The sequence below is a fragment of the Trichosurus vulpecula genome, chromosome 9 (genome assembly GCF_011100635.1).
Source record: "Trichosurus vulpecula isolate mTriVul1 chromosome 9, mTriVul1.pri, whole genome shotgun sequence".
NCBI lineage: Eukaryota > Metazoa > Chordata > Mammalia > Diprotodontia > Phalangeridae > Trichosurus > Trichosurus vulpecula.
In genome coordinates, this window is record NC_050581.1 from 194,249,406 (window position 1) to 194,262,119 (window position 12,714).

The following is a 12,714-nucleotide window of genomic DNA, read 5'->3' on the forward strand; positions in this document are numbered from 1 at the left end:
TTAATTAAACTTAAAGAGAAGACATTTAGAAAGAAGGAAGAATTAACATGAATGACTACCAAAGGAATAAGTTTGGAAGGTTCATAATATGCCCTGAATTGGACATCAATTCAAGCACCATTCAATAAGCACATATGGTGTATTGGGCCCAGTACTCAGCACTGACAATGCAAATCCCAACAGAAAGACAGTTCTTATCCTCAAGGAGCTTGTATTCTAATGGGAGAGAATAAAAATAAGGTGAAAAGTAAGAGAGGGAGAAAGAGGTGAAGGACCTTGTACAGGGGTATGGCGGAGAAAGTAGAGAGAGTCAGATGTACAGCCCAGAGTGGAAATAAGACATGGCTAGCCTGGGTGTCCACCTTAGAACAGAACTTCTCAGAGGAACCAGGCAATCAGAGGGAACTAGCAGGGTTAGACAGTACTTCCAGTGCGGGAGACCCAGGGGTGAAGAGAGCTTTTTGGGTGAAGCAGCTTGTGGAGACAAAGACCAGGAGAGATAAGAGTGTTGCCTGGAGAGAACATTTAGTCGTAATCGTAATCGTAGTAGTAGTCGTAGTCGTAGTCGTAGTCGTAGTCATAGTCGTAGTAGCAGCAGCAGTAATAATTGTGACAAATAAGAAATGATTATATAATAATAATAATTTCAATTAATAATGATGATGATGACAATAATTATGATGATAATAATAACTTCTAAGGAGGAATAAATGTGGCCAAAGAGAAAGTTCAGCATCAGAGGCAATGTGGCCTAGAGAATGGAGCTAACCCTGGAGTCAGTGAGAACTAGGTTCAAGTGCAGCCTCTGAAGCATCCCAAAAATGCGTGGGGCCTTGGGCAACTCTCTAAGACACTTGATTAAGGAAAAGGTTCCACCTACTTTGGTGAAGAGGGTTTCCTCATTGGGGAGTTTGCTATTTCTTTTTTTTTTATTATTATTTTTATTTTTAGTTTACAACACACGGTTCTACATAATTTTGAGATCCAGATTTTCTCCCCTCCCTTCCCCCTCCCTCCCCAAGACAGCATGGAATCTCATATAACTATCATGTATAACTTCGCATTGAATTAATTTATATACTAGTCAAGTTGTGGAAAAGAATTATGACCAATGGGGTGAATCATGAGAAAGAAGAGACAGAACCAAAAAAAAAAACCCAAAAACAAAAACAAAAGAGAAGAAAAAAGGCGAGCATGAAGTGTGCCTCAATCTGCATTCAAACTTCACAGTTCTTTCTCTGGATGAAGATAGCATTCTCCATCGTGAGTCCCCTGGAGTTGTCCTTGCACCTTACATTGCTGAGAAGAGCGAAGTATGTCAGGGTTGGTCCCCACAGAATCCATATATCTGTGGTTGTGTACAATGTTCTCCTGGCTCTGCTCCACTCACTCAGCATTATATCACGTAGGTTTTTCCAGATTGTTACGAAGTCCGTATCATCCCCATTTCTTATGGCACAATAGTATTCCATTACTTTCATATACCACAGCTTGTTCAGCCATTCCCCAATTGATGGGCATCCCTTTGATTTCCATTTCTTGGCTACCACAAAAAGAGCCGCTATAAATATCCTTGTACATATGGGTCTTTTTCCTGCTTGTGTGATTTCTTTGGGATACAACCCTAGAAGTGGTATTGCTGGGTCAAAAGGTATGAACATTTTTATAGCCCTTTGGGCATAGTTCCAAATTGCTCTCCAAAATGGCTGGATCAGCTCACAACTCCACCAGCAATGTAGCAATGTTCCAATTTTCCCACATCCTCTCCAGCATTTGTCATCCTCTTGTTTTGTTATTTTAGCCAATCTGACAGGAGAGATGCGGTATCTAAGAGTTGTTTTGATTTGCATTTCTCTAATCAGTAGTGATCCAGAGCGTTTTTTCATATGCCTATAGATAGCTTTAATTTCTTCCTCTGAAAACTGCCTGTTCATATCCTTTGACCATTTCTCAATTGGGGAATGGCTTGTATTCCTATGTATTTGGCTCAGTTCCCAGTATATTTTAGAAATGAGGCCTTTATCAGAGATACTAGTTGCAAAGATTTTCTCCCAATTTTCTGCTTCCCTCCTAATTCTTGTTGCATTGGCCTTTTTTGTACAAAAACCTTTCAATTTGACATAATCAAAATTATCTATTTTGCATTTTGTAATGCTCTCTATCTCTTGTTGGGTCATGAATTCTTTACTTTTCCATAAATCTGATAAGTAAACTATTCCTTGCTTTCCCAAATTACTTATAGTATCAGATTTTACTCCTAGATCATGAACCCATTTTGACTTTATTTTGGTGTATGGTGTGAGATATTGGTCTATGCCCAGTTTCTGCCCTACCATTTTCCAATTTTCCCAACAGTTTTGGAGTTTGCTATTTCAAAGAAATCTTGGGCCTAGTTCTTACTCTGTCACTTGAAAAAGAGGCCCGTTGTCCCCAAAACGAGCAAAAGAGGAAATTATAATGAAGTTTAATGCCATGGAGATGCTCCTAGAAAATATAAATCAAAGTCAAGATGGTGGAATAAGATCTGGGAAAGCAAGAACTAAAGAAGGAAATTCCACTGGCTGTGAGGCCTTTATCACTCCGGGAGCCAAGAAAGAAGACAAAGGCCAGAGCCTGCTTCCTCAACTGGAAAAGGGGGATGATATGAGGGCCTACCCCTCAGGGTTGACATGAGGTTCAAAGGAGACAAGAGACAGAACACTTTGCAATCTTTAAAATCTTACTTAAATATTAGCTTTAATTATTATTTAATAAAGTGTCATGACCTTGTTTTAGTAAATTTCATTTGGAAAGTTCTAAGAATTATTAAAATTAAAGGACATATTAGGAGGCTGTGTGGGTTAGTGAATAGAGACTTGACCTTGAAGTTGGGAAGTCTTGGGTTCAGGCCCCACATCTAATACCTGCTGGGTGTGTGACCCTGGACAAGTCACTTAAATTCTCAGCATCCAGGCAACTCTCTAAGGCAATCAGTAACAGAGTGGCTTCTGAACTGTGTCGGACAAGTTCCTCACCAAGAGTTCCCTACAATATCAGTCATAAAAGCAACAGGAGGTGGGGGCAGAAAACAGGGATAGACTACCAATGGATAGAATCAAATGCAGACAGTGAGGAATATCAGACTGAACTTAACCAAACAGTCGTCAAATTCCTAAACTTCACCAATACGTAGATAATTATATCAACATCTAGGAAAAGCCCTACCTATCCAGGAACACCCATTCAAATCTCAAAGGTGGATTCATCCAAGACAAGAGATAGGAAAAATGGCCATGTTGCTAAATTGAAAGTCAAGGGAAATTTCATGGCATCCCACCATGATCTGGTCAGATAAACTATAATGTTTGAAGGTAAATCATTGAATTCTCAAGAACTTATCCAAGAGCTCCTGTAAGAGAAGGCAAGTCCCCCTCAGGTCTTTGATATCAACAGTTAAAGGAATCCTGACTTGTCTAGGACCTTAATAGTTAAATCATGACTGGATTCAACAATGCTGAATACTGAATGGATATTTTAAATAACTAAATGGAGATGGAAAACTTGACTTAGATTCAGAAAGATCTGAGTTCAAATCCAGCCTCAGACACATAATACTCTCCAACTCTGAGTAAGTCACTTAGTTTCTCTCTGTTTTTGTTTCCTCATGGGTAAAATGAAGATGATAGTAGCATCTACCTCCCAGGGTTGTGATGAGGGCCAAAGGAGATAATATATATAAAGGGCTTTGCCAACCTTAAAGCATTATATACATGTTAGATATTATTATTATTTTTGTTCATTATTGTTACTCTGTGGGTTTAGCAAACAAGAGGTAGGGTTGTAGAGTGGGTAGGGGATCTCGGAATGGCAAGAGTGGATGGAATGACTGGGTACCTCACCACTAGAATTATTAGAGGCAGCTATCAAGGCAACAGTGGCCTGGATTCCATTAATGAATTCCTCATGTCCCTTTTGGGTGAAAACATGCTGGCAGCAAAGTTCCCTTGCATGGTACTCCAGAGTCCCAAATGGGCTTTGGGTTGGAGTGAGGTATGTGAGTAAATGAAGAAATATAGAATATAGCATAAATATATATGTCTGCTTAATAGCAAGAGAAACAAGACTTCAAATGGGCCATGGGATTTCATTGGTATGGAGCTCCTGGATGAAAATGCTCCCTCTCTTTATATAGGTTGACACCTTCTTTGCAACCTATAGTCTTCGAAAGTTGACTAGAGAGCCGTGATTGCTTAAGTGGCCTGCCTAGGATCACATGGCCAGGATGTATGAGAAGCAAGATTGAAATCAGGCCTTTCTGGAGCTAAAGACTACTCTCTCCCCCACTCTGCTATGATGTTTCTCAAGAATGTAAAAAAATGACAACCATATTTTCTTTAAAATGCCATCTCTTGAGTTGTGGACATCACCAGTCATGAATAAGTGCAGTGGAGAGGGAGGAAAGTATGGTCATTCCAGAGTAACACACCTACCTAGAAAAAAGAGAGTTGGGGTAGAATAAAACCATTGAAAAATGGATTGAGGTAATAGTAAAAATTAGGAACTCTGTGTGTGCGCGCACACACATGCGTGCCACATATAAGGGAAGAGAATGTCAGGCTAGATGCTCTATGACTGCTGATGTATAAAAGTGGGAAAAGCACTAGAGAAAGGGGAGGGGGTATGTTTTTAAGAATTTCTAGGGGCACCTAGGTGGTACAGTGAGTAGAACCCTGGCCCTGTAATCAGGAGGACCTGAGTTCAAATGTGATCACAGACACTTGACATACTTACTAGCTGTGTGACCTTGGGCAAGTCATTTAACCCCAATTGCCCTGCCTTCCCCCCTCCAAAACAAATTTCTAATTTAAAAAATCTAATATTCAAATCTTTAGAATTCATTAATGTAAAAACATAGGAGTCATTCTCCAATAGGAAAAAACCCCACAATCTCTGATAATCGGAGAATTTCAAGTTAAAAGCCACTCATAAGATTATTAAACATTTATTAAGTACCTACTATGTGCCAGGTACTGGGCTAAGTACTGGGGATACAATGGAAGGGCAAAAGATAGTCTCTGCTTTCTAGGAGCTCATTGTCTTATGGGAACCTCCAAGTTCATACCTTATTTCCATCAAATGGGGCAAAGAAAAGACTAATTCCGTGCTGGCATAGGTGTGGTAAAATGGAAATGTTCATCCTACCAGGGTGGTGCTGGCAACTATTTGAGGAAACTATAGAAATGACACTAGAGCAGTTAAGGACATATTCATGTCCTGTGATTCACTGGCACCATTCATGGAACCATGTCTTCAGAAAATTTTACCAGGAAGAAATGACTTATTTATACAAGGAGTAGAGAGGGTGAAGAGAGGGAAAGACCCCCTAGGGAGTCTTCAAGGTAGGGTTGTGGGACTCCTTGACTAGTCCGTTATTGAGGGTATTTTCGTATGGGTGTGAACTGGGCTAGAGCAGGGATTCTTAAATGAAGCCTATGGGCTCCTTCTCAGAAAAATGGTTTTGAATGCACAAACCAAAGTTCAAAGGATTACAAAGGAATCTATTCTATTTAAATATGGTAGTCACAATATTATACAAATCAAGTTTATGGACCCCAGGTTAAGCACCCCTACAAGAAATGGTTTCTGTGGTCCCTTCACTCTGAAATTCCGTGATTTTCTGAAGATGAAGGAAGCAGTAATACTTCCCAGCTTCCTCCCGTAAGTGTCAAGAGGACAAAAATGAAATGGCAAGATCCTGGGTAGTGAGAATCACGAATCCTGTGAAGTGGTCACATTATTTGAATTTGCACTGCATATTTCCACTGGGCTGGAACCAATTACCATATTTTACTTAATTATAACTTCAAAGAGCTTGAATTCAAAGACTTGCAACCACTTCATAGGATTCATTACTCGCACTCGTAGGAACCTGGTGGCATTATATGATATAGTAGGATGCAAATTCATGACATCCCCCTTTTTGTTAACAGAGGCATCTATCTAGGTGGTGCAGTAGATAAGGCATTGGGATTGGCTGGAGTCAGGAAGACCTGAGTTCAAATTTGACCTCAGACAATTACTAGCTGTGTGACCCTGGGCAAGCCACTTAATCATGTTTGCTCAGTTCCTCATCTGTAAAATGAGCTGGAAAAGGAAATGGCAAACCACTCCAGTATTTCTGCCAAGATTTGGGGTTTCTCAATGGGGTCACAAAAAGTTGGGCATGACTGAAAACAACTGAATAACAACATAAGGATAAATGTGCCCCCCTCAAACTGCTGGCTCTGTACCAATGGATAAGTTGGTCTCATCTCCTTTTGCTATTGGGGGGGGGTCTTTAGACACTTGTGAAATTAATAGGTACTGTGATTCATTTAGGTAAAGTAATAAGATGAAATTTAATTTCTTAGCTGATCAAAGGATAAAGGTTTAAGTTGAATGTTAAATAATTGCCCAACATGACAAATGCTATAGAAGAGAAATAACAGATGTAGGCCAACAAACTTACTCCATTCTTTATTCCCTTAATAAATATACTTCCCTAATGTGGCCCTAGCATGATCACAATAGGTAAAGGTGATCAACATAGAATGAAATCTTTCTTGATTGTCTTTGAAAAATGGTCCAGTGACTTCATCTCCATTGGCTATTTTTCCCCAAGGGTAGCAGTGATCTCCTTGTTATTTCATTGCTTCATCCTGTATGTGTGTAATTGTGTGCTTCGTTCCAGCGTTACATCATCTCAAGTTCACACACTCACTTCTCTTGCTAGTAGTTGATTGTGACATGTGACCTTTGGGACTTGAGCACCGCCATGGGGACAATGTGAATGGATGGAATGCCCCAAGGAGAAGGAAATTTACAAATATAAATGCTTTGCCTGGGATAGACCCTCTTCCAATGTGTCGCAAAACTCTCGTTGGATGGTTTTCCTGCCTTGATCTCAATTTGACTTAAAGTCATAACTTGTGAATGGGGAACCAACAGATTACTACTACGGATATTCTTGCTATTGCCAAGACTCTGTTTCCATAGTCTTTCCATAGCTGATGGAATTCTTCCCCCTTTCTGTTCCGTACAGACCCAGAACAGAATGAAGTTGATGGCTGACAATTATGATGAAGACCATCACCATTACCATCACCATCACCACCATCACCATCACCGGTCTCCTGGGAGGTCCCAGCATTCCAACCACAGACCCTCTCCAGACCAGGTCAGTTACATCATCCCTTACCTTGAGTATCCCTTTTACCCTTTAGATATTTCAAGATAAAATAAATACCCCTTGAGAAATAATAAACAGCACAAAGTGATATGTTCTTTGAACTGAAACTAATAGCTTTGGTATTTATTTCCATCACTCAGAGAACCTAAATGTTTTCTTTTCTCTTTCCTCTTTGGGTTTTTGTCTTTTACTGTTTATATTATGCTTCCCTCCCCAGCCTTCTTTTCCTTTTCAAACTCACTCCCCCCTGCTTTTGATTCCTAAGTATACCACTAATTTGATAACTAAATTTTGACAACTAAAAAGTCCTTTAGGATGTCCATTTCATTGAGTTTCCAGAGAAGGTAATTTTTTGACAATGTCCAAGAAAATTCCTCAGCAATACAAATTAATTCTAGTGCAAACCAACGGGACCTTAAAACAATGATGCTTGGTTTTTAGCAGATAGTGTCCAAAATTCCAGTTTATATCTTCTGGACACTGTGGTCTTGATTTTCCAAGCAAAGTGAACTAGAAGTAACATTGTAAAATAAAAGATCTATCAATAAAAACTTTGCTTTAAAAATAAAGCAAAAAAAAAAATCCTCTCATCATGCTAAATGCCTTTCAAATTCGCCCACAGAATGGGGCTTGCTTATTTTTTGGTTTTGTCTTGCAGTTAACCATGTTAAAAGCAGAATGTCATGACAAGGTCAAAGGAAATGCAGACCAACACAATAACATCTCTGACGTTAGCCCCTTTCATTTCATTCTTGTTTCTCATGCATTGGAGGTGGCCATAGTGTAGTAAGAAATATCAATGTTGCCTTTGGACCCAGGAGGCTTGGGTTTGAATTCTCTTTACTAGCTCTGTGAGTTTGGACAAGCCACTACTTTCCCAAACCTCCATTTCCTCATTTGCAAAATGGACGGTCTAGACAGGATTGACTTTAAGGGCCCTTCTAACAACTGAATCCTGTAAATCCATGAGACAGGATTGTATGGACAGCTTTTCAGTAGTTGTTGTGAGGATCAATTGAACTAATGAATGTAAACACCTTTTGAAAATGTAATGTCATATTGATGACCATTATTATTAACTTGGTTCTATACCTGTCCCTTGAATGTTTTGGGGGGGGCGATTATATCCTTTATTAATTTCCATCATACCACAGTTGGCAAACAGGTAATTAACAGATGACTCACACTGCAATCCACGGGCAAGAGCTCAGACCATTTGATTTGTTACTTAAAAAGCAATATCTGTTTCTCTTCAGGAGTGATGGGCTCTTGTAAGTGCCTGTGATCCCATTCCCAAGAAGCACCCCATTTCCCCCAATTTATTATTCCTGAAGCTTGACTAAATATGACTAAATCATTAGCACTCAATTAAAAGAAAAGACGTAGAATTGCAGCTCTTTGAAGACAAAAGATAATTTCATTTTTGAGTTTGCACCTTGCATATAGTAGGGATCTAATAAATGTTTGATGAATTGAATTAGAACTTAAAAGGTAAAGGAAGTAAAAACCTGGACTGACACTAAAGTTTAAAGAGATCTCACCCATCACATTCGGGAGCTCTCCTGCCCCTCCCCACCACACCCCCGCCCAAACATGGAGGACAGCTCTACTTTGAGAGATCCCAAGATATGCACCAACAGCTCAAGCAGAGAGTCACCCAAACATTTGACATTTTTGATGCACAAGTCAGGAAGATACTTTTTTGATATAATTGCAAAATTTTTAAATAAAATTTTAAGTTGTGTTTTTATGGTAAAGATCTAATAAGAAAGTGGGGAAAATTTTTTTTTTAATTCATTGTTTTCCACAGCTGAGGGTGTTTTGGTCTGTGTGTGTGAGTGCCCATCCTCCCCAGGCTCCTTGAAACCTTCTTTCCTGACTGCTGATAGCTGCCTCACTCACACTAAAGGTCTAATTTTTCTGGATTTCAGAACCTCTGCCCCCATCCCTTCCTTCACCCAAGTCTTGTCTGTGCCTCATCATAGGACGATTTGTAACTGGGCTAAAATACAGAAAGCAAACACCACAAACCAGGGGCCATTGCATTAAAGGGATATTCTAGGACCTTATGAAGGTCATGAAACTCAGTGACCCAGAAGAGGGAGTCAACATGGCCCATGGGAGCCAAAGCTGTGTTGTTCTATCACCTAGAGCTTATCTGCCTTTTGTAAAAGAGGTGGATACAGTGTTAGTTTTCTATGTCTGGACTAATAGTCAAAGTCTAGTGGAAAGAGCAGCTACTTTGGCAGCAGAGGGCATGGATCCGAGCCTGGGACTGCTGTTTGCAACAAGTACAATCTTGGGCAAGACATCTCCCTCTCTGGGCCTCAGTATATTCATCTCTAAAATGTGAGGGTCAGACTAGGTGATCTCAAAGATCCTGTAATACAATAGATTTTTCAGAGGGCATAAAGCCTGCTTGGGAATTTGAATATGCTGTCAATCCCCAATGACACTGTCTTCTGGGGATTGCAAAAGAAATGCAGAATCATGAGGAATCCATCACTTGCCTTGGAGAGAAAAACATCATACAGCCAATAGAGTGCTGATCTTGGAGCTAGGAAGACCTGTGTGCAGATTCAGCTTCTGACATTTACCTGCTGGGTGACCATGGGCAAGCATCTGCCTCAGTTTCCTTCTCTGTAAAATGAGGGGGTCCAACAAAGTGACCTTTTTTTTTGGACAAAGTGAACTTGAAAGTCCCTTCCTGCTTGAATTCTATGATCTCTATGCACCACAGCCCACTGCCTGTTTTACTGCTCTTAGGAGGCTAAATTACATCAGGTAAGACGTAATTTTAAAGAGGAGTCATGGTGTAGTGGACAAAATACTGAATTTGGATTTAGAAGTCCTGAGTTCAAATCCTCCTGCCTCTGACATTTACTAAGTGTTTAACTATAGATAAGTCACTTAACATCTCTGGGGCCCAGGTGAGTCACTTGCAAAATGAGGGGAAAGTCTTTTTTAGCTCTAAGTCTCTATATATTTAACTATCTCTATAGATCCTGGAAAGCAAACTAATTTAACAAACATTAAGTACCTAAGTTGGATCATAGCATGGGTATTGGATTTCAAAGGAACTGCTAAGACAAGAACTATTTTTCCTTCCTTCCTTCCTTCCTTCCTTCCTTCCTTCCTTCCTTCCTTCCTTCCTTCCTTCCTTCCTTCTTTCCTCCCTTCATTCCTTCCTTCCTTCCCCCACACTGTCTCTCACCCTTCACAGTCTGATGAAAACTGTGGACCCTTTCTCAGGATCATATTTTTCAATAATTGAAGTAAATGCTAAATTTCAGTAAAATGTTAGTGGGGATAAAGAAAGACACATTTCCCAAACAAATTCAGAAACTCCCTGAAATCTATCCACAGACCCCTCTTTTAAGCCCATAGTTTTGATTAAGCCAATGTTTCTATCTGAAATTTACCCATTTAATATCTCTACCCTTTCTCCCAAATCTGGTAGGATTTGAATGGCCATGGTAACAACGTGATGGCATGGATATGGCGTCAAACAACTTGTCTTTGAACCAAGCTTTTCTGCCAGTTCTCTCTGTCTGGTCATTTGACCAATGAGCCAATCACTTGACTTCTTTGGACCTTCATTTCCTCCTCTATAACATGAGGACCTTGGTCTAAATGGTGGCTAAGGACCACCCTATTAGATTTGAATGTATGCTCCCATGACAGTTGAATAATGTGCCCTTTCGTACTTCCCTAGCAACCCCAACTCCTGGGATTGGAGACTGTCTCTGAGAGGAGATATTGAGTATTGAGTGATAAGGGTCACTTTCTATGGTGGCTTGGTATAGAAATTACCATGTCCTGAGCTGTCCTGACCCAAGTGAAACTAGGAATCTCAACTGTTTTCCAGATTGGAAGAGATCTCAGGGGCCATTTATTAAAACTTCTATCTCAGTTGGTATCTCCTTTATAAAATCCCCTCAAAAGTGGCCATCTACTCCCTATGTCATCACCTCTAGGAAGAGAAACCCCCTCCCTAATGAGAGGCCATTTTCTCTTTGAGATCCTTCTAGACCTTAGGATGCTCGTCCTTCTTTCAAGCCTGTTTGCCTCTTTGGAACCTCCTTCTTTTCCTGCTAGCTCAAGGATGAACTTAGAGAGGACAGTGGGGAGATGGGAGGATATTTTTTATGTCTCTCATTCCAAAAACAAAATTCATGAAAGCAAGAAGAAAAGAAAGTAATATTCCTGAAAAAAAATTCAAAGATTGCTAGAAACTTCAGGAAGGGGTCATTTTCTGCTCCTCCCTTCCTCCCCCCATTATTTCACTCCTTTTCCCCCCTTTCTGCCCCTCCTCTTTGCTTTTTAACTCAGGGGAAATTTCATTCAAAGACTATGAGTTTGGAATAATGTCAGGTGAGGGAATAGCCTGACTTGGTGCTGTCAGGCATAAAAAATAGGGCCCATCTAGTTTTCCAGTAGCATTTCTAATCAGAAGCACGTGTTTTAAGGCAAATTTTCCCTGTATCATATTGATGCTGAAAAGCAGGAAGTGAGCCTTCCATCCATTTCCTTAGCAGCCTTTTTGAAGCTTCTTACCAGATGATAGGGAGATTCATATCAGGCTCTCCTCCCCCTCCTTCCCCCCTCATCTAATCAAATGAATTTGCCAGAAGAGAATGGAGGTATTAACCCAAGGGATCCACCATCAGCCATCCGGGGGTCCTTGGTGAACAGGGGCCTATGTATATGTGTGTATACATGTATACAACTGTATACATGTGTTTCTGTTCATAGGATTACAGACATAGGAGAAGAAGTGACTTTGCCAGCCCTCCAGGCCAACCCCTTTCATTTTGCAGATCAGGAAACTGAACCCCCAAGAGACCATAAAGGGCCTTGCCCAAATTCACACAAGTACTAAGCATTGGGGGCAGGAGTAATGGAATGGCGTTTGGGGAAAGTAATGCAGGATGAACTGGAGCGCTTAGTGTAATTTAATTAATGCATTTTTCAGTGAGAGGGTTGGCAAGAGAGGTCAGTTTTCAATAAATTAGCAATGAAGAGCCCCTCCCTGGAATCTAGAAAAGGAAGTATTGCTCCCAGCTAGATGGCTAGAGAGAGAGGACCACAATTCTGATTCTCATCATCCATGTTACTGTAATGATTTAATATAATAATTATCAATACCCACAAAGGGAAGGCAAGTGACATAGCGGAGAGAGTACCAGGCCTAGAGTGAGGAGAACCTAAGTTCAAGTCTGGCCTCAGACACTTACTAGCTATATGACCCTGGAAAAGTCACTTAACCCTGTTTGCCTCAGTTTCCTCAACTGTAAAATGATCAGGAGAAGGAAATGGCAAACCACTCCGGTATCTTTGCCAAGAAAATCCTAAAGGGGGTCGTGAAGAGTCAAACAACTGAAAATGCTCACAAACTCCTAAAGGTGTATTACCAGAAGATAGGGAGATTCAAATCAGCCTCCCTTCCCCCTCTCCAAGGGGGAAGATGGATTTGCCAGAAGAGAGTGGAGGTATTAACCCAAGGA

General features: G+C 40.4%; 1 long non-coding RNA gene across 1 annotated transcript in view; it reads left to right on the forward strand.

Annotated features, from left to right (window-relative positions):
* LOC118830547 overlaps positions 1 to 12,714 on the forward strand; it is an 87,542-nt gene that overhangs the window by 54,083 nt on the left and 20,745 nt on the right. The window contains exon 2 of the long non-coding RNA XR_005009087.1: positions 7,061 to 7,195. This is a non-coding gene — a long non-coding RNA (uncharacterized LOC118830547). The remainder of the gene's footprint in view (positions 1 to 7,060; positions 7,196 to 12,714) is intronic.